We start from the raw sequence: 23,253 nt of genomic DNA on the forward strand, positions 1-23,253 counted from the left end.
AATTTTAACAGTGACTATCGAACAAAAGCGGTGATCAATTAAACATTCGATAAAGCTCTAGTAATTATTAGAATTATTTATCTAATAGCATTAACAGTATGCAATCTAGTTTGTTTAGATAAGAGGAATCAGCCCAAACTTGTAAATATATTTTCATGTCTAGAGAAAAACTTACCTATTTAGTATTTTAATAGTATTTTACCTATTAGCATGTGTAGTCTTCTCCTCTCTCCTAGAGCCATAAAATACGTATGGCTCTGTAGGTAAGGACGATGGCAATAGATCAGTGTGGTTTTACTCTCTACCCCCTTTCCCTCAACAGGTTTTAAAGCCATAGAATCCTTTCTTTTTTTTTTTTTTTTTTTATAAATTAATTTTTATTGGTGTTCAATTTACCAACATACAGAATAACACCCAGTGCTCATCCCGTCAAGTGTCCCCCTCCATGCCCATCACCCATTCACCCCCACCCCCCGCCCTCCTCCCCTTCCACCACCCCTAGTTCATTTCCCAGAGTTAGGAGGGTATTATGCTGAGTGAAGTAAGTCAATCGGAGAAGGACAAACCTTATCCTTTTTTATCCCTAGCATGGGGATACCTGGTATACCGGGTTTGGATTATATATTTTTGAATGGTAATATGGATAAATATTTTTCATGATTATGGTATGCAACTTTAAAGAATTATCATAATGGAAGTTAATATAAAAGTATAAACCTGTTCCATGATCTATTCAGTCTTTGGAAACTCTAAAAATCACTTTTGTTTTGATAATTTTGTGTCTAATACCTACTTTACAAATGATGCATAAAAGATCATAGTAGATATCTACCACAACCAAAACCTCTTTTAACTTTGTATATTTTTTAAGATACTCATTTGTTTATTTATTTATTTATTTATTTATTTATTTATTTATTTATTTAGAGAGCATGTGAGCAGGGGCTCAGGGGAGGGGCAGAGGGAGAGGAAGAGAGAATCTCAAGCTGACTCCCTCCGGGCTCTGTGAGGAGTCCAACACAAGGCTCGATATCAAGACCTGAGTCAAAATCAAGAATCAGATGCTTAACCAATTGAGCCAACTATGTGTCCCTGCCCATGAATTTTAGGAGTTTAAAGGAAAGAAGAGAAAAAAAATGTGATGCTATCACTTATATGCAGTATATATGCATTTTCATGGATTTTTTATTTTATACAAAAATAAATTTCTTATTTCTGGGAAAAATACCTTAAGCTAGTGGCTTTAAAATTGAATTCTAAATATAGTTGTCTTATAAATCTTTAAGAAGAGAATCCTCACACCTTTACAGTAAATGGCATATAAAAACAATATAAGAAATCTTTCAATTACGGTTGACTGGCAGAGATTATATATAGATTCCCCCTCTCATCTGAATAGTTAGAGGCAAGTTCATTAGTTGGCTTTCTATATCATAAACTCATGTATTCTTAGCTTGCCTTATCATCAAAGTGAAGGAATTTTAATGTGACTCCTGAATATTTTTATCCCAGGTGATTCACTTAAAGCTTCTTTTTAGTAGAAACATATTTGTTTTGGGATGCCTGGGCGGCTCAGTGGTTGAGCGTCTGCCTTTGGCCCTGGGTGTGATCTTGGAGTCCCCGGATAAAGTCCCACATCAGGCTCCCTGCATGGAGCCTGCTTCTCTCTCTGCCTATGTCTCTCCCTCTCTCTCTGTGTGTCTTTTATAAATAAATAAATAAATAAATAAATAAATAAATAAATAAATAAATAACTTTCTTTTTAAAAAAAGAAATGTTTCAAAGTAATATTCATATTTTTAAAATATTTTCCTGAAATATTTTGAAATAGGAGGCTTATATTATTTTGATTGTAGATTTTCTAAAGAATATTAGAGATTTCTTCTCAGAAATTCAACTAATAATATACTTATTTGCGCGTGTATGTGTGTGTGTGTGTAATGAGGTCCTTTAAAATTTACTCTCTTTAGCAGCTTTCTTTTTTTTTACTTCTTTTTTATTGAAGTTCAATTTGTCACCATATAGTATGACACTCAGTGTCATCCCATCAAGTGCCCCCCTCAGTGCCCGTCACCCAGTCACCCTTGTTAGATTTTTAACATCTTAGGAAAGAGTTCTTCCAAAAGCTGTATTGGTAAAAATTGTCATTCATTCCTGAAAGATTGTGAAGCAGAAATGTGTGAAATCACAGATAACTTTCTAAGTTGAAACACTAAAACAATCAATTGCAGAACAGAAGCTGCATTGTCCAAATGCTTTAGTTAGGATGAGTGTGGTGGTTTATTCACCACAAGCAACTGAATGCTTTAGAAACAACTGTAATTTACAGCAGAAAAATCAATTTTGTGCCATTTCAGTTTGCAATATGCCTTTCTAATTTGGGATTGTTAAAGAGAAACAAAAGACTATAATGTGAAAACAGTAAAGCATAGAGAAAATTAGAAGTAACTCAATCACATGTTCAAAAATAATTTGAAAGAATAATCAACTTTACAAAAATTGATAAATGTTTAATACCACTAAATATCTTATTTCTTTGAAAAAGAATTTGAACAATATAGTTCTGGAGGTTATAAGTGTGTTAAAAGTGTGTTAAAAGTTAAAGTGTGGGCAGATTTGGTAAGGCCTCTCTCCTTGGCTTGCAGACGGTTGCCTTCTTGCTGTATCTTTCCCCTGAAGGCATATAGATATAGAAATAGAGATGATAGAGATAGAGATAGAGATCTATGTCCTAATCTCTGCTTCTTATAAGGACATCAGTCAGATAGAGTAGAGGCCCACCCTGAAAAAATTGATTTTTAACTTTATTACCTCCTTAAAGATCTTATCCCTAAATACATTTACATTCTGAGGTACTGGGACTTAGGACTTCAAAATATACATATTGACAGGCAATACAATTCAGCCTACAATGTAAACTTCAAACGCAGATATTATACTAAAAAAAAAAAAAAGACTGACAATCATTTGATAAGTATTTTTAGCACAGGATGTAGAGTCATCCAATTCTTTCTCTCCTCTTCTTCCATGGTAACACAATTCCTGAATTTTAGTTTGATGTATGACCTTCAGCAGAAAGACTACATATTCTAACTAAAAACTTTTATTTGTTGGCCATAACTAGATATACACATATGACTATATTTTCTTACCATTGAGATTTAAATTTTTGTGCAAACTTGAGAGCACCTTTAATTTCTTCTGCTGCCTTTCTTCCCATTGTGTATAGAACTGATGAAATAGCTAGTGTTAGCATCTATTTTAGATTATGGGGTGATTTGGAGAATAGAATTAATGCATAATACAAGTACTGTGGATTAAACTTGCCTTGAAATGACCATCTCCAGCCTTTATTCTTAATTATTTTATTTTATCCACCTTTGTTGATATATATACATATATCTTTGTGTAAGTTTAAGGTATACAATGTGATGGCTTGATATGTGTGTATATTGTGAAATGATTGCCCTTATAACTTTAGTTAATACATCCATCAGCTGACATAGTTACTTTTTGTGTGTGTATGTTAAGAACTTTTAAGATCTAGTCTCTTAGCAATTTTAAATATATAATACATAATCGTTAAATATAATGACCATACATACATTAAAACCTCAGAACTTATTTATTTTATAACTGAAGTTTATATCTTTTGAGCAAATTTACCCATTTCCCCCCAATTTACCATGTATGCCTGGCGATTACCAATCCACTCTCTGTTTCTGTAAGCTCAGCTTTTTTATATTCCATATGTTAGTGAAATCATACTATATTTGTCTTTCTCTGTCTGACTTATTTCACTTAGCATAATGCTTCAAAGTCAACCTAAGTTATTATGAAGGGAAGAATTTCCTCTTTTTATGGCTGAATATCCCATTCCTCACATACCCGTGTATGTTTCAAGTTAGCAGTTTACTAGGTAAAAAAAGAAAGGAGGGTGCCTAGCCACCCTTCCTTTTGACTCTCCACTCCTTAAGAAAAAGCCCAGGTGTCTATATCACTGAGATAATGGGGGAAAGTTAGAGCAGAAAGCTCTATGCCTCCTTCTTCTAAGCTTGTTACAAAAAGAAATCTTCAGATATAAAATCTGGGAAGGGGAATTATAACTGGCTCTTCCCCTAAGTAGGAAGTTTTCCTTCCTTCAGGAAAAAAAAAAATAGAAGATAGGCATTCCCTTACACTGGTCTGGGTAGGGGGAAGGAGAACAAATTTCAATGGTGAGCCTAAAAAGATTTTTTTAAGATAAGAGTAGGCAAGGCTGTGGATAAATTGGAACCTGTTTAACTGTTGGTGGGAATATAAAATAATATAGTAGCTATTAAAAATGGTATGGAGATTGTACAAAAAATTAAAAATAGAACTATCATGTGATCCAGCAATCTTACTTCTGGGAACCTCTGGCTAAGATCTCTGCTTGGACACAGTTACTAGCAAGAACTTGGTCCTCCAACATCTGGGCACTGATTGCTATAAGACCCACCACCTTCTCCATCTCTATCTGATCCCCAGTGTGCTAGTCCCAGATTTCCCCCATGATCACCATGAAGCAAGACCCAGTGGGCCTCCCAGGAAGCATCCCACAATGCAGGGGCCTAGATAACCATCTTAGACTCTCTTTTCCCACTGGAGAAATCATAGGCCCAGGGGGGCCCTCTCAGTGCAGTGCTGTGCCAGCCTGGGGAGGAATGATATGGTCCAAATACAGCTGCTCTTCTCTTAACCTTTCAAGGTAGTCCTTCTCAGTCATTGTTGTCCAGGAGGATGCTGTAACCTTATCCCTGGGTTCTGGGATTTTCAAAATGGTATCTTGTCTATGAATAGTTGCTAGATGATCTGCTTGTGAGGGAGATTGAGGTTGGAAACAATCTATGTTCCTATATTGATTACATTACTTCCTGTATCTCCCACCATTTTGAGAATAAGGGAAAACGGAAGTCCTATTTAGTTTAATGCACTATTATATGGCTTTTACTATTATATTTAAATATATTCCTAACAATGATTAATTCAATTCATTAAATCAGAGTAAAATCTAAAAAGTATTAAGTATGAGTGAATGTGGAAAACAAAATAATTACATACAGAAGCTCAAAATAATCAGTTGTTTCTAGAAAATGACTCAATATAAAGCAAATCCCTGGCAAAATATATGATATATAATATATAAAATACAAATAAACTGAACAATTACTCAGAAAAATATCAGTCATCACTGAGCATTGGTAATTCGAGCTCTCCTCTCAACCTCAACCTGGCTGCTATCACCTCAGCCAGGAAGAGAGGTCCTCATCACTATGAATGAAAGTGAAGTCTAGACTCCTCACTCACCCTTCCTTCTGTGTGTGTGTTTCAATGTTTTGCTGGAGTAGGTGTTAATTGTAAACATTTTTCTGTCTTTCTAAACTGCTGCTTATATGATTCTTTGGCAGGACAGGAAAAACTTTTCTTGAGACATGGTTTGGTGCCAATTGGAACTAGTTGTGGGCTTCTTGAGCAGTCAGAAATATATAGGAGACAAAAGAAAACAACAGACTCACCACTATGTTGTTCCTCATATTTCAGGGCTTTTGGTCAATCTGCCTTCTTCTTCTTGCCCTTAACAGTCTCACAGTCTCTTATTTATTTTACTTTTTATTTTATTTTATTTTATTTTATTTTATATTTTGTTTGTTTTGCAAACAATGGCCAGGGTTTTCAGCTTTACTTGGTTGGAGAGGTAGAAATAAATGCATCTACTCCACATTTTCCAGGTATTAGATTTTTGATTGCTTGGCTTGTGATGTTATTGTCTAAAAAGTCATTTATTGGTTGATTCCTGATTCACTTATTCATTAAAATAATTCATAGCAAAGGAAACTGGATGATAATAAAGAAAAATAAGAAATAAAATTCTCGGTATCTTCTTGGAGCAGTTTTATTGGTCATCAACCTTATTTTAGTCCATAAGATTCCTAGCCAGCACAACATAACTATTTTGTCAAATGTCCTTGTTGCTTACATGTCCTTATCAAAATGTCCCCTCCTCAGCTGCTTAATTACTAGGATTTGTTTTTGTTCTAAGGCTCTTTTAAAATTTCTGAGAGAAGTTAAGGATCTGGCAATTGGGCCATTTACGCATCTAGTTCTGGCCTGCATATTAAATCCATTCAGTTGTGGCTTAAGGCTAATCATAAAAAGTGAAAAGAAAGTCAATGTCACATCTGCTTCAAGATCTAATCCTGAATGCTGTGTGATGTTGTTAACTTATTCTAGAAATTTCCAGTGGATTCATTTTTACTTTCCTGCAGAATTTAATTAGAGTTCAATTTATTTTTATAGAAAGTGACTCTGGGTAAAGCCTTCAAAATATGTTGTCTAACATCCAGATTTTTCAAATAGGCCTGGTGTACTATGCAATTTGTAGTCTTATAAATCACCTTCAGAATCTTCCCACTCTATCTTTGTACACCTTTTTTTTCTTAAATCTGAGATTTCTACTAGGATATGAATCAAACGTTATGGGTCTGGAAATGCTGAATTATATATTTTCAAAATTTTAAAAATTCTGACAGCTTCAGCAGAGAATGGGGCCAGGGCTTAAAATCAACCATGAGGATCTTGCCTGTTTCAAAAAGAGATTAATTTTAAGAATTAAGGCGTCGATGTTTCTGGTCTGAGAAAATGAAAAGAATATGGATTATAAAGAAGATTATGGGATGTTAGCCACTAATATAAAGACTATTATGTTCAAGTTGTGATTTGGGTAGCGTAGGGGGATATAAAACTTTATTTATAATTTTATAGCATATATTTCATCAAAACAATCTGGAATCTGAATTTCTTTAAGAACTTTCACATTAGGGGCACCTGGTTGGCTCAGTGTTTGAGCATCTGCCTCTCGGGGCATGATGCTGAGGTCTTGGGATCAAGTCCCACGTCGGGCTCCCTGCAGGGAGCCTACTTCTCCCTCTGCCTGTGTTTCTGCTTCTCCCTGAATAAATAAGAATCTTTAGGGGAAAAAAAAAGCTTTCACTTAAAATGCAGACCATTGGATGTTTGGAATTTTATACCCCTATTCCTTCTTTATAGTAGTTTTCAAATGAGTATTTTGTTCATGTTGAAAGATTACCAAGGGGCCATTTTATTCTCAATTATCTTTGGCAATATTATGCCATTTTTAAAGATAAATGCAAGAATTAAAGCTATAGTTTGAATATACTTAACAAGCAATAATGTGGCTCTTCCTGTTCATCATGGTATAGGATCAGGTAAAAAGGAGAAACCCATGTGGGAGCTTCCCATCCACAAGCTCTGCCTCAGCATCTTTGGGGTGGGAGAAATTGGAGACAGACTGACTCTGGCCACCAAGGTTCAGGACAGCTCCTAGGCCAGATCCATGTGTTCTCCAAAGACAGATACAGGATCAACAGAAATGAAAAGTTTGCTGTCTACTACACATTCCATGGAGTCAAGGGAAAGGAAATCCTGGAAGTCTAAAGGGGATTTTATATGAGTTAACAGAAACAACTTCTCCAATACTGGAATCTTTGGTTTGGAGATAAGGATCACATCAATCTGGGGATCAAATATGACCCAAGCATGGATATTCACACCCTGGATTTCTACGTGGTTCTAGGTAGGCCACGTTTCAGCATCATAGATAAGAAGCACAGGGTACTGTGGCCAAACAGAATCAGCAAGGAGGAGGCCATGCACTGGTTCTTGCAGAAGAATGTTAGGATCATGCTTCTTGGAAAATAAATTTCCGTTTCTATCCAAAAGACCAATAAAAACTTTTCAGTGGAATGTATTTTTTTTTAAAAAGCAGTAATCTGACATAGAGTGTATACAACTTAGAAGATAAACCTATGAGGGTCTAGATATTGTTCATTGACTATGATGTTGCCATGTCAACATCAGGCCTCTAACTGAATATCAATGGTTTCCTCTGCTGCAGACCTGACAAATTTTCAATTCTTGGCAGATGGAGTGTTTAGAGAGGAGGTCAATTCCAGACCAGACTCTCAGGGACAAACAAAATGAGACTGGGGGAATTTCTCAGAAGGGAAAATTTGTCTGTAAAGAACAATGTTCTGTTGAAATCTGAATTCATTTTTTTACATCCAGCTTGAAAGTTGGTCATATTACTCCTAGGTACATCCTTCTCTCTATGGCATTCCTCCTAATGACTCATTCCAAAATGTGGCAAGAAAAGATAGTCATGTTATTACTGATTAGTTTGTTTTCTGCCCATAACAAGATTTTTTTTTTTTATATCTGATCTGTAATCAAGGATTCCTAAAAGTGCTGCTCATTCTGGGGAAATTATTTGCAAGCTTGACAAAAGGAATTCGTAATCCAACACAATGCACTTATGTCACCTCTCTTAACTTATCCCACTATAACTATTTGGGGTTAGTTCTGAAATGAGACTAAAGGTCTCTCCAAGAAGTACCGCTTCCAAGTTGGGGATTTTAAAGTATAGTAGTAAGGGTATCTTGATTGGATCTCAGTGTGACTTCCAAGATTGTAAACTGTTTGGTTCCTCCAGAAGATCACACAACATAATTGATTATTTAAGCAAATTAAGTTTATTCAATTTATTTTATTAAGAGGGGATGCCATTTTGACAGTCTTAGTAATTCTTAGAAGAAATTGGTTGGTCATGCAAGATATAAACACATCTATTTTTTAAAGATTTTATTTATTTATTCATGAGAGATCTAGAGAGAAAGGTAGAGACATAGGCAGAAAGAGAAGCAGGCTCCCTGTAGGGAACCTGATGTGGGACTGGATCCCAGGAACCTGGGACCACAAGCTGAGCCAAAGACAGATGCTCAATTGCTGAGCCACCCAGACATTCCAAGATATTAACATATCTTGAGTTTGTTTTCAAGTGGTTTGAGGTTTCAAGGTGAGAAACTGGTTGAAATCAAACCAAGACAGTGATAGAATACTGTAAAATTGATGAACACTAGGAATTGAGGATAGTGAAGCAAATCTTGATAGGTAAGTTATTTCACAAGTGAGTCATTTGCTTAGCTTAGGTTTTTATTCTAATAGGAGAAAGTTTGTCCAGTGACACATATTGGTTTGCTGACAATAAAGTGATTTATTACTTTATATCCTTAGCTTTCTGGGCAAGAATTTCCTGAAATAATTAGTAATGCTGACATAGATGATGATCTTGGTTTCTAATCCTGATACTCAAGTTGTATGGAGGCTAGTGATCTTAATCCCTAACATTAAATACAATCCATGAAAATAAATATTGACATTTGTTTATACTAAATTATCTTTTATAAGATAAAAAAAAAACAAAATAATTTGAAAGATAATCCTAGCCATGAAAAGTTATTTGCAACAGATTACTATCAGATACATAGAAATAACTTCTATAAATCAGCAAAAAGAATATAAAAATCTATATATTTTGTAGAAGAAATCTTATTGATTACTAAAATGTCAGAATTTATTCAACTTTCTTTGTAATCTGAGAAAAACAAACTAAAAACTAAAACAATTAAGCACATTTAAAAACCAAAACATTTTCTTAAATTAAAACTTTAGAAAACTTTCACAAAGTGTTAAAAAAAAAACTGTTGATAAAACTATAGGGAAGCATTATCTCTCATACCAATAGAGGGATTATAAATTGACCTCACCACTTTGGAGAGCATAAGACCACAACATATTAAAACTAAGCACTACTTTCAAGTAGATATACTGAAATCACTCTTGAGTGTATGCATAAGGGCACATATTCAAGATTAATCAGTGAGGAGTTCTTTCAAATACTGAAAATTTCAGTAAACTAAATGACCATTAATAAGGCAATGGAAAAATAAAATATGGAACATTCTGAAATTTGAATATCAGCACTCATAAATCATGAACTTGATCTCTGTATACATGCATGGATGACTTCTGGGTTAGAAATTCTTTCTTCTTGCTAAGGCATGTAACATAAGCTTCCAGTATGGGAATTCAAGATATGCTTTTTATAGCAAGTTGTAGTGTGTGAAAGCTCTTCCTTCAGGGCTTTCCAGCTCCATTTTAAATTAGGTTTCCTTTATTTGTTTTCTCAAGACTGGTGGAATAGAGTCAAGAGTCTAGAAATAAACCCAAGCATATATAGTCAATTAATATTTGACCAGGGAGCCAAGAATACTCAATGGAGAAAAGACAGTTTCTTTAATAAATGGTGTTGGGATAATTGAATATTCACATGTAAAACTAGACCTATAAATTACACCACTCACAAAACTTATTGAGATTTAAATACTTAAATATAGGATCTGAAAGCACAAAACTCCTAGAAGTAAATGTGGGAATAAAGTTCCTTGATGTGGGTCTTGGTAACGACATTTTGTATATGACACCTAAAGCACAAGCAACAAAATCAAAATAAGCAAGTGAGACTGCATCAAACTATGAGGCTTCTGCACAGCAAAAGAAACCATCAACAAAGTGAAAAGGTGACCTACAGAATGGGAAAAAAAATATTGCAAACCAGTACCTGATAAGGGATTAATATCCAAAATATATAAAAACTCATATAACTCAATAGTAAGAGTAATTATAATTATAAACTAATAACCCAATTAAAAAATGGGAAAAGGGGGATCCCTGGGTGGCTTGGGATCCCTGGGTGACTCAGCGGTTTAGTGCCTGCCTTCAGCCCAGGGCGTGGTCCTGGAGTCCTGGGATCGAGTTCCACGTCGGGCTCCCTGCATGGAGCCTGCTTCTCCCTCTGCCTGTGTCTCTGCCTCTGTGTGTGTGTGTGTGTCTCTCTCTCATGAATAAATAAAATCTTTAAAAAAAATGGGCAAAGGACCTGAATAGGCATTTTGTCAAAGAAGATATACAAAAGGCCAACAGGTTACATGAGAAGATGCTCAACATCAGTAGTCACTAAGGAAATGCAAATTAAAACCACATTGAGATATTACCTCAAGCCTGTAATGCTAGAATGCTCATCACCAAAAAGACAGATAACAAATCCTGGCCTGGATATGAAGAAAAGGAAACCCTTTTGCACTACTGGTGGTATTGTAAATCGGTGCAGCCACTACGGCAAACAGCTTGAAGGATCCTCAAAGAATTTAAAATAGAACTACCATATGATCCAACAATTGCACTTTTGGGAGTGTACCCAAAAAAGAATAAAAACACTAACTTCAAAAGGTGTCTGTACCTTCATGTTATGGGCAGCAGGATTTATAAGAGGCAAGACACACTAACAACGAAGTGTCGGTTGATAGATGAATAGGTAAAGAAGTTGTTATAGGGATCCCTGGGTGGCTCATCAGTTTGGTGCTTGCCTTTGGCCCAGGGTGTGATCCTGGAGTCCTAGGATCAAGTCCCGCATCAGGCTCCCTGCATGGAGCCTGCTTCTCCCTTTGCGTGTCTCTGCCTCTCTCTCTCTCTCGGTCTCCCAGGAATAAATAAATAAAACCTTTAAAAAAATTTTATATATACATATATATATATATATATATGCAATGGAATGCTACTTAGCAATAAGAAGCAAGGAAATACTGCCATTTCAAAACAACATTTATGAACCCTAACGGCACTAAGTAAAATAAGTCAGACAAAGAAAGACAAAACTATATTATCTCACTTTTTTGTGTGTTCTAAAAGCAAAACCAAGCCAAGCAACCAAACAAAAAACAAATTTGTAGCAAAAGAAAACAAATTTGTGGTTACCAGATGTAGAGGGCAAGAGAAGGGAGAATTGGAGGAAGGTAGACAAAAGGTAAAAACTTAAAATTATAATACAAATAAGTTCTAGGGATGTAATGTACAACATGATGACTACACCCAATACTGCTGTATGATATATAGGAAGGTTGCTAGTAAAGCAAATCCTAAGAGTTTTCATCACAAGGAGCTTTTTTCCCCTTTTCTCTTCCTTCCTTCCTTTCTTTCTTTTTCTTTCTTTCTTTCTTTCTTTTTTCTTCTTCTTCTTCTTCTTCTTCTTCTTCTTCTTCTTTCTTTCTTCTTTCTTTTTTTCTTTCTTTTTTCTTTTTTCTTCTTTCTTTCTTTCTTTCTTTCTTTCTTTCTTTCTTTCTTTCTTTCTTTCTTTCTCTTTCTTTTTCTTTTATATATCCATATGAGAAGATGGATGTTAGTTGAACCTACTGTGGTAAGCATTTCACAATATATATAAATCAAACCTTCATGCTGTATACCTTAAACTTATACAATGATGTATATCAATTGTTTCTCTCTTTTTTAAAATTTAATTTAATTTATTTATTCATGAGAGACACACACACATACAGATAGAGGCAGAGACACAGTCAGAGGGAGAAGCAGGCTCCATGCAGGGAGCTCGATGTGGGACTCAATCCCGGGACTCCAGGATCGCGCCCTGGGCCGAAGGCAGACACTAAACCACTGAGCCACCCAGGGATCCCCTGTCATTGTTTCTCAATAAAACTGGAAAAAATAAGTAAATATGGTCATTTAAATTTTTTACTTTAAAATACCCATTAAAAAGATAATCTATTCTGCACTTGCATAAACAAAATGACATGGAAGCATAAATGAGTAACTTTATAAGACATGTACATGTCAAAATGCATGGGCTTACAAATGTATTGAGTCCATAGTAAAGGATCCAAATAATTGTTGAAGACACACTATGGTCATTTTTGCACAAAACTGCTTATATTAAATTATTCCAGCTTAGAGAAACCATTTGGTTTCTATTTTTAACTTGTACTTGGAGCTATAAAATTTTAACTCAAAATTTATTTTATTTTTTAAACCAGGACCTTCAGAGAGGAGTGTTCAGTAATTAGCTCATGGTAGTTTCAGAGCCTGGATTGATTCCCAGGTCTTAGTCTTCTCTCCTGTGGGAAATTTTGATCATAAAATTCAAAGGCTGACCTTGGTTCTGATTTTATAGGGAATATTATATTCAGCTCGACCTTCACAATCTAGATTGAAAGAAGATGAAAGGATTAGTTGAAATTGAACACTATGCTTACAGTCCAAGAAGAAAGAAAAAAAAGTTAAACTTTCAGAGTCATAAATTATACATGAAAAGGTATATGCTAATAGTATAATCTTAATTCACCAGAATTCCTGCATTATCTGAAAGTATAGGTATTTGGTTAGTTGAATGATAATAATGGCTTTAAAAAGATAGTGACTAGACAGCATAGAAAAAAATACTTCCTTGATTTTATAATTTTACATTGTATAAAATACTTGCAAATGAATTAACTGTCTATATAAATAATAGCTCTAGTTTCCATCATTTTAAATTCCTTTAAAATTGTTTGTTTAAGTGTGCAAGTAATAAAAACAATAAAAGACAATAAAAAATACTGTCTTTATAACAAATTTTATAATTGCTGCAAAATTATTTGTAGGCATCTATGTATTTCTAAAAAATCACTCTAAGAAAAATTTACTAATTACTTCTATTTTTAAAATATCCTCATTATCACTTGACTGTCTTGGCTCATTAAAAAAAAGTTACTTTATTTAGATTAAAAGAGTGTCAAACTTTCTCATTCACAGTTATGGAACATTTAAAATTCAGATTTCTAAAATATGTCATAATTGTAATTTTATAAGAAATATGAGTCAGAAAAATAAAAGCATGGTATAGTATACCAGACAGTATTTGCAAACATCTTTCCAATCTACCAAGAAAAAGATAATCTGTTACACTATGAGGGAATAGACTTTTTGTCATCTTTGGGCTTCAAGTTTAAGGTTGCTGTTGTCTTTCTTGTGCCTTTTATCACTGACCAATGGTTTCATATTTTATCATATTCATTGTCAAAATTGCTTCCTTTGAGAAAGGATGTAAAGGCAATATCTGTGTATCACATCTCATCTCTGTTGTAGTTATAGCTCTGTCCAGAATCATGGCTATATAATGCCAATAGTTGATGCTGAAACATGAAAATCTGCTTTTCTTGATTGTTACCAAATGCATTATTTTTTCCATTTAAAACACATTCTTCACTCTCAAAATGTTTTGAGATTTGTGAAGAGACACGGCTTGGTCATGGCAACAGAGTAGTGTTACCAGAGGATGACAATGCTGCAAAAATTACACATACATTCTCCAATATTTGGATGTAGATGAAGCCAGAATCATGAAAGCCAAGTGTCTGGAGTCCAAACAAACACTGTCAAAGTCAATTTTGCCATGAGTGACACTGGACTTTGATTTATTTGATGACATGCTCTTTAGCTTTTGAGAATGTTTATCGCTGTGACAGGATAATTTAGTGAAATAAGCTGTGTTCTGTTTACTGGCACTAGATTTTTTTTTCTTACTTATTCCAAGAAGAAAAGATGCACATGTGTTGTCTTGCCTCAGGGCCTATGGTAGTTCACACTTGACTGAAGAAATTGAAAAAAAGTTCCTCCAACCCTCAACCCCCATTTGGATTTATCTTATTGGAAACATATGATCATTCATTAAATTAACAAATATTTAATAAATGCCTGCTAAGTTCTCACCTTGATTTAGGTTCCTCAACCTGATTTAGGGCAGTGAAAAGAACACCAGACAATTAAGTTACCAAACAAATGAAAAATAAAAATTTAGGCTGTAAATTTAAAAAGTTAAGAGAATGTTTTCACATACAGTATACATCTCTTATTTCATATTAAAATGTTAGTGATAGTAATTATAGTAATCATTAATATGTATTGTTTTTACTGTGTGTCATGCACTGGGCTATATGGTATATACATGTCATCTATACCATGTTCCTAATCATGCTGTGATCATTTTAAGTTTAGAGCTAAATTAAAATGTAGCTTTGAGAAGTTATTTGAAAATAAATATTGGGACCAAATTTCAATTCAAGATCTGCCTGATACCAGAAATAGTTAAAACTAATTTGAATTAGGATTGATATGTATAAATATAATCCAATAGAGCAGAGGGGAAAAAAATCAATGTTAGCACAAAAATACAGAACTTCCTCTAATTGTAATGAGCTTTTAGCATGTGTAAAGAAAACATAGGGTACTTTCAGCAGGGTGAGGAAAGGGAGATGAGAATTTTAAGTCAGAGGTATAGAGATGGCATCAGGTGAGGTCAGGTTTTACAGATTTTTTTTTTCGAGACTGAGAATGTCCATGTGAGAACAGAGCTATAATTCACTTTCTTGCGGTATTCCAAGGACATAGAATCAGGTTTTGTGTAATTAAGAAGTGTAGAGCATAGATATTTTATAAAGCTTCCGTTTAACCTAGATATCCAAGTTTGACCCAAAGGAAGAAGAGCCACCTGACATTAAGGAGGCCTGAACATTTAGAAAATGGGTATACCAGACCCATCTGGCATAGACCCATGACGCATGGGCCTTTCCATATATGTACACGACAGGAGTCATGAGACTCCTGAAAATATCACCTCCCCCCTGATAGTTGGGGGGAAGGTCCCTCTAAGGGTGGACATTGAATTTTTTTGCCAATTTGTGGAATGATTTAAAATTATATTTAAATATATTTTAAGGAAAATATCTAAAAGGTAGTATTTCCTTGTTCTGCCAAAATGGAAGAGATGATACTCTGATGGGATGTCTTTATCTTTAAATTTGTCACCTAGTGTTTAGTAACTCAAAACATGAAAGTATTCAGCAACAGTGACTGAATATCTAATCACTTTAAAATAACCTTTTTTAATGCAGAGTAAATCTGAGAGAATCTCAGATTAATTTCCTAAAGTTTTATCAGAGCTGGAGAACATGTGATTATATTTAATATATAAAGACACTGGACCTGTGAATTTTAGACGCAACAATATTAATTCTTTTTTTTAACAATATTAATTCTACGTAGCATGTGTGTGCCTTGGAGTAATATTGGGCACAGAGATATTCAAGCTCCACCTTATTAAAAGATTGTCTTCTGCTTTTTCCAGTTGCTGAAGGTGGTGAAGGGGGGGAAACAAGTGCCTTATACGTAAAGAAAGCCATGGCAACTTCAAAGGCGCCAGAAAACAGTGCATAGAAGACTAACCACAGAGGTTAGAGTTTGAAGGCATTTATAACCTCTTGGAAGCCAATTGCTTAGTCGAATAGATCTTGGTACCTTAACAAATGGTTAAGACTCAAAGGTTTGACGCAGTGAAACTGATTTTGATGGGGAGCTCTGACCCATAGTAATGTGAACATCTCAGAGTCAGCAGTTTGAAGTTTAGGGAAGTTTATACACCTCTTTTTCTACTTGCTCTAGGGAAAATAGACACTTTCTGGTAACCCACATCCATCAAGAGAGCCCACTTTTAAGAAAGGGATAAATGTGGTTGGCATTAGTGTCCGGGAGACACATTTTTTTAAGAAACAGAGACAGGCTTACTCTTAAGGGGTTAAGCTTGGTCAGGCATGGGTTTTCTTTATGCCCAAACAGTAAGAACTCAGGAAGCCAGGAAGAAAATTGTGTAACACTTCCTGCTAATCCAGAGGCAGGCCAAACCCTGTAAAGAGTAACCATCATGCTCTCTGCTTCTTAATTCTGAACTAGGCAAGATCCTTGTACTTTATGTAAAATTCTGGGTGACAGAAAGACACCCCCACACACACAAAGTGACTGCCACTGAATTTCTACCAGCTGTTAGGATGAGATCTCAGAACGGACTATATTTCACTTAAGAAAGTTAAATTAATGTGATATTACTTTCACCTGTGGCAGGTGGCGGACTTCACCTTAGTTGCACCACTTAAGTTGATTTGTATATAGATTATATGTTTGAGTTGTTCCATAACTATCTAGTATATACATGGCAATGAAAGATTTGTGTTGATAATAGCAATGTTAATTTATAAATGTTTATAAATGTCCTATAAAAATAGCATCCAAAATAGACAATAAATTTGAGAATAACAACAGGATTTAAAAAATGTTGACAATGCAAATTATTTTTAACATCACTTGTTACCATTTTCATACTAAGAATTCATGCTGAATGATTTTTTTTTGAAGATTTCTTTTTATGTATTTATTTGATAAAAAGAGAGCAAGAGAAGGAGGAGAGTCAGAGGGAGAAGCAGACTCCTCACTGAGCAGGGAACCCAGTACGGGGGTGGATCCCAGATCTCTGGGCACCCCTGAATTTTTGATAAATTGAATACTTTCATTCATAACTATTGGCAGGTTATTTGGTTACTGGCCAATATTTCAAGAGCCTTAAAATACTTGATTCGGTAGATTGATTTTGATAATCATGGAGAAAATAGCTCGAAATCAGATGAAAGTTATTTGTAATAGCAAATTTAGGGAGAGTAGTTAAGTGTATATAATAGAATTATGAAGTGAATTATTACTACCTATTTTTAAAATATTAAAGAGCCAGTAAAGATATTTATGAAGAATTTTTAATGATGTAAGAAATTTTTCATTATAAATTAAATTAACAAGTATATAAATAACATATTTATTTCTCTAATAGCATAAAACTAGCAAATTAAAAAAATAAAATGCTTCTAACTGCATAGTTATTTGCTTTGGATAATTATAATATGAATGATTTTCATCACCCGCTGCATGTTTTCTTCTTCGGCAATATTTTAATCAGTAAATCCATATTTCTTCTGTATTTGAAAGTGTATTTATTTAAAAATATTGACTATTAGTCAATATTTCTTCTGTATTGAAAGTGTATTTATTTAAAAATATGACTATTAGTCATTTCAGAGCATGTTTGAAACAACTTGTTTGGAGCAGGATTTTGAAGGTAATTCAAAAATGGAAGGAAACTTAAAAGGCCTTCTGATTTAATGCTAACAAATACAAATTTGGTAACTCTTGTCATAACAGATACACTATATCGGGACTTAGGGTAATTTGTTTAGATTGTAAAACACTGTTTTAGCCAATAAAACAGACAGTATTGAGTCCTTTGTGTGGCTATACCGCTACTGAGTTTCTCTAGGATGTAAACATGAGAGGGACAATAACGAATGCAAAATCAAATATCCATTTATTGGCACCTAGCTGAGGATAACCTCTAAAGCAGAGGCTCAATACTGATCAGTCTAAATTTTGATCCCAAAGCCTTCCCAGTGGTCCCTGCTGACCAAGAATCCCTATCTAACCACATGAATACATAAAAGTGCTACTATACACCCAAGAGGAAGTCTTAAAAGGAGAGTTGCTTATTACTGTACATGAAAGTGCAGTAGAGGGGGGAAGGAGCTACATTTAAGTGACTACATAGAATTTTAAAATAGCCTTAGTCAATGTCATCTTTTTTTTTTAAGATTTTATTTATTTATTCATGAGACACAGAGAAAGAGAGAGAGAGAGAGAGGCAAAAACAGGCAGAGGGAGAAGCAGGCTCCATGCAAGGAGCCCAACACGGGACGCGATCCCGGGTCTCCAGGATCAGGCCCTAGGCCACAGGCGGCGCTAAACCGCTGAGCCACCCAGGCTGCCCACCTTAGTCAATGTCATCTTAAGAAAATAACATTCTATAAGACAGAATATTCAGGAATTAATCTTTCCTTCCTGCGCAGAACAACAAGCAAAAAACAAAAATGGTAACAAAACTAGTAGTAGGATATTTTTAGTAGCTAACATACATTTGGAATTTTTCTAGGCATTCTCAGTAATGTATTTTTAAGAATAGCTGTTGTCTTAACACTCTGCAAATGTGGTCTTTGGTCCATAACTCACAATAATTCTTAGAAAATTTTCACTATTGAACCAAATAGAAATACCGCAAGAGACTATAAGGGTATCGTTGTAAACCAATCATTTTATCAAAACAGTATCAACAGTCATGCTTAATAAAAAGTAGAGTCTTTTTAAACAATATATATTTGATATCAGAAAGTCTTTTATTAGGGAATCTCTTTACCTCATTGATTGTCACACAGAGAAAAGAAGCATAAGATAGGTATAAATGAATGACTTCCTTAGAGGTCCCAAAATTTTGAATGGACAAGATGATACTTTATGAACTCTTAAATCATAAACAGGTAATTCTAGTTAGATTTTCATAGTACGTCTCTGTGTAAGAGGATTTTTTTGTTTGTTTATTCATTCGTCCACTATTAATGGACTGAATACTGTTTGCCAGTATTATTTTAAGAGTGTGGATACAGCGTTCAAAAGGACAAACAGAGTCTCTGCCCAGATAAATATTATGTTTGAGGATACTTTACCCATTCTACCAGTACATATGTGCCATGGGTTGGAAATGGTCAGGAGAAAATTCAGATAAGGTCATCAAATGCGTCCCCTATGAGAAGGTGACATGTACATTTTGGATAAGCAAAAATGACAGAGAATTCTGTTTAGTTATTTTCATAGATTTCTCTATTTATCATGAGAGCAAGTCAAGCTTTATTATTCCTATTTTCAGAGAAATAAATTCAATTTACTCTCTCAGGTAACACGGTGCAATATAACATAGGAAAAATACATATACTTAGGAGGGGAAATTGGAGCAGAAAGTTGAACTGGTCTTAAAATAAGTAGGCAAATTAAGATTTTTTTGGGGGAAAATAGGAATTCATAAGGAGTTTTCTGACTTTAGCAATTGAATGGCTGATAATACTATATTTTACAGTGAGAAAGAAAAAGATTTGGGAAGAAGGAAAATTCTGGTTGACAGGTTATTTTAAAGTAGTTTCAAAACAATCCAGTAAATGTCTAAAACCAGCTGGATAAAGACCCTAAGACTCAGAGGAAAGTAACAAAGTAGAGATACAATCTTGTGAGGCATCAGCATAAGTAATGTTACTTAGGTAGGATGAGAGAAACACAGTGCATGGGAGCAGTATCCTCAGTGTTCTGAAACAGGCCTTTGACTTCTTATTAATAGTCATGGTTTTTTAGCCATTGTGGGCCATTATTTCTCTGGGTCTGCAGAACCCCCCACATCACTTCTCTTGCAGGATTCTTCTTAATGTTCCTGTCACTCTTCTATCCATCATGCTGTTTTTATTCTATAGTTTTGTTTTGTTTTTTGAGAGGTGGAAATAACTTGAAAAAAAATCTTAAGTACTAGAATATCTACTAATTAGGCCCCACCATGACTTTTAATATGTAACTGGTTATATTTTCAAGGAATTTGAACTTTATGGAAATGTATATGTGACCAGAATTCATAATCTATTGATCACCATAGTGGTTAATTAGGAAGTGAATACTCTGCATATCACCACCTGCTCAGGGTCTGACAGTGATACTATGCTGGTAGAAACTGAAGAGCCAATGAGAACTTGATCAATTTTCCCCTCGAAACCTTATCAGATCATGTCCCTGACAAGATATCTAGGACAAAGCACACAACCATTTCAAGGCAGAGCATGCCTTTGGAAAGCTCAATCAGAATCACCTACTATTATAACCGGGATGCATACTTGCACACCAAAGCCAGAAGCATTTTCCTGGATACTTTAACCCTACTTTTGTTCAGTTACAAGCTTAGAGTGAGTCATTGCATTTCCAAACCTACCTTTCAAGGATATGTAATTATATAACTCTTCATCTTCATTAACACCTATATTGAGGGAATTGTGACATACAGAACTAGTACCCTTTTGGTAATTCCTCTGTGGAACCCAGGACTCTACTAAAAATCGCAGGCTAGGCAGATCATTCTTAGTAGAACTGGTAACCTGCTAATTAAAATGTAAAAATGATGCCATATCATATATTTTAGAATGATTTTTATAGATGAAGAAAGCCCATATTTAATTATTATATTAATGAACACAGTAAAATGTAGCATAAAAATGTAGCATAACACATCCTTGTATTATGATAAAAATAAAATCCTAAGATGATTTTTCATTTCTCGCTTTTTAAGTGAATATTACCCTTCTTTGTGGACTTTATCATTCGGTAGACTTGGTCTTGCATGAAGAATGCTTTTCAGTCTCTTTAGCTGCTGCAAAAAGCCTATCCTAGAGTACAGGATATCTATTTCAGCAGGATTCTCAATAAAAGAAGAATGACATCCACATGGATCCAGAGCTCAGCCTGTTCCATCAGACTGATAATACCCTCCTAGCTTCTCAGTCTGAAATATGTCCTCCTGCTGGTCCTCATTATTATCACCTTCAGTGATGCCTTTTCAAGCTCGTTGTCATACAGCGTGCAGTATCTCAGTGCTGTCAGAAGCATCATTATCATCTCTGTCAATGAGTATACAAGCATCTGACCTCAGAACCTCTCAAAGCTCACTCCCTGCTAGGGATTGTGAGAGGGAAAAAAATGTGTCTTGTATATCTGCAAATGTTTTTCACTCTCTTGAACTATATTCTTCTCTCTCTCTCAATATATTTAGATAAATCGATATAAATTAATGTATATATGTATTCTAATATATAGAATGATGTACTGTAGATGAAAGATAAAATTTTTATCTTATCATTAAGATAATTGGGACTAACAGTCTAAAAAAGCATATTTCCCTGACTTCTATTCTTTTATTATTTTATAGACACCATACAACTTAGAGAAAAGAACAGAACAAAATAAAATTTACTTTCAGAGAAGAAGACAATCTACATTTTGTATGCTTGTTAAAGATTTTAAGTAACACATAAAAGGAGAGGAATCTCAATGATATTTTCTGAAATAGTAAAATATTACATCTTTAAACAGTCTAAAATTGTGATGTCGCTGTAGCAACACCTGCATAACAGAGAGGACAAATGGTGATTTTATGTAATTAAATTTATATACATAGGTGTAATAGAAAACTGAAAAAGTAGACAACTTACTGACATTTCCAGTGGTGACAAAAGCAAAATTTTATGAGTCTGTTAAGCACCTAATTCAAAGAAACACTGTTTTGGACCATAGAATAGAATGTAAACTGAGAGTGATAATACAATTTTTGAGGGGAAAAAGAGCTTGTGAAATTTAAAACCTGGAGATTATAATAAATTATGAGAGTATTATTTTTATAATATTAAAACATGAAGTACCTATACAGTTATAGTTATGTAATATAACTATATAGTTATAGTTATTATATAGTTAATGATTTCTAATGAGGTAATATTTATATAAGTCCATTATCAGGTGAAGAAATGTTAAAAAATATTATATCTATAAAAAAATCTGTAAAAAAGTAGAAAACATTTGAAAATGTCAGAGGAATAAAAACCTCTATCAGAGATTGCTATTTGTTAAAAAATATTCTGCATTTTTTAAGTGTTTGGCTTTTATATTTAGTGAAGAGGAAAGCATTAGAGGATTTAATTTATTTTTTTAAGATTTTATTTATTAGAGAGAGCACAAGTGGGGCAGGGAAGGCACAGAGAGACAGAGGGAGAGGGAGAAGCAAGCTCCCCACTGAGCAAGGAGCCCAATGCAGGGCTCCATCCCAGGACCCCAGGATCATGACCTGAGCTGAAGGCAGATGTTTAACTGACTGAGCCACCCAGATGCCCTCCAAATATTTTTCTTTTTGTATTATTTTATGTGTATGTAGATATAAAGATACAGATATATGCTATTTATGTGTTGCAAAGCTTAGAATCATGACTATGTGATAGAATATTTCTTATTTCTGTTCTCTATTTAGGAGATACATTTCCTGCTCTGTATTTAGGAAGTAGTGGTCTTCCATATCCTTCCTAATCAAGGTATAATTCAATAGTTTTAGCAATAGTTTTAGCAAATAATACAGAACACTGCCCTGTAAAAACAGCTATATGACAATATAGAAGTCTGTTATTTGTTTAAAAATATGTTGTGTTCATTATATGTACTCAATTTCATAATATGTATTAAAAATACTCATTTGTATAGCACTGTTAGTAGGGATACCAATATCAAGAATGAAAGTGAATCACTGGTAAGGGGAAATTTTACTATTGATTAAGAACCATCTGCTTTTTTATTACACTTAATGCACTGTTTTAATTTTTCTAAAACAGGAGGCATGTATGTGGACATGTTAAGTCTTCAATTATATGCAAAGACTTATAGCAAAACTTTAGATTGAACATTTATAGATTTCCTTACAAATTTTTTTCAAGAAGTGAACTTGAAATTAAGCAAATATCACAACTGTGCCAGTTAGCAAATTCCCAGCATATAAAATAAAGCCATATAAAACACACACATTAAGATTAAATATGTATCCATACTTTTAGCTGAATTCTCAATCACCTTTAGTCATTTAACAAAGAACTACTACAAAAGTTAAAAATAAATGTTATAAGGGAAAAAAAGTATAGATAAATCAAATTCTGCAATAATGAGTGAGTAGTCCCACACATACAATATACATACTTATATGCATGTAACATTTATATGATT

General features: G+C 34.2%; 1 pseudogene; it reads left to right on the plus strand.

Moving 5' to 3' along the window:
- Nucleotides 1-588: 588 nt before the first annotated feature.
- Nucleotides 589-7,740, plus strand: LOC129498469 (60S ribosomal protein L11-like; annotated as a pseudogene).
- The last annotated feature ends 15,513 nt before the right edge of the window (nt 7,741-23,253 follow it).

Source organism: Nyctereutes procyonoides, unplaced genomic scaffold, assembly GCF_905146905.1.
Source record: "Nyctereutes procyonoides isolate TBG_1078 unplaced genomic scaffold, NYPRO_anot_genome, whole genome shotgun sequence".
Lineage (NCBI taxonomy): Eukaryota > Metazoa > Chordata > Mammalia > Carnivora > Canidae > Nyctereutes > Nyctereutes procyonoides.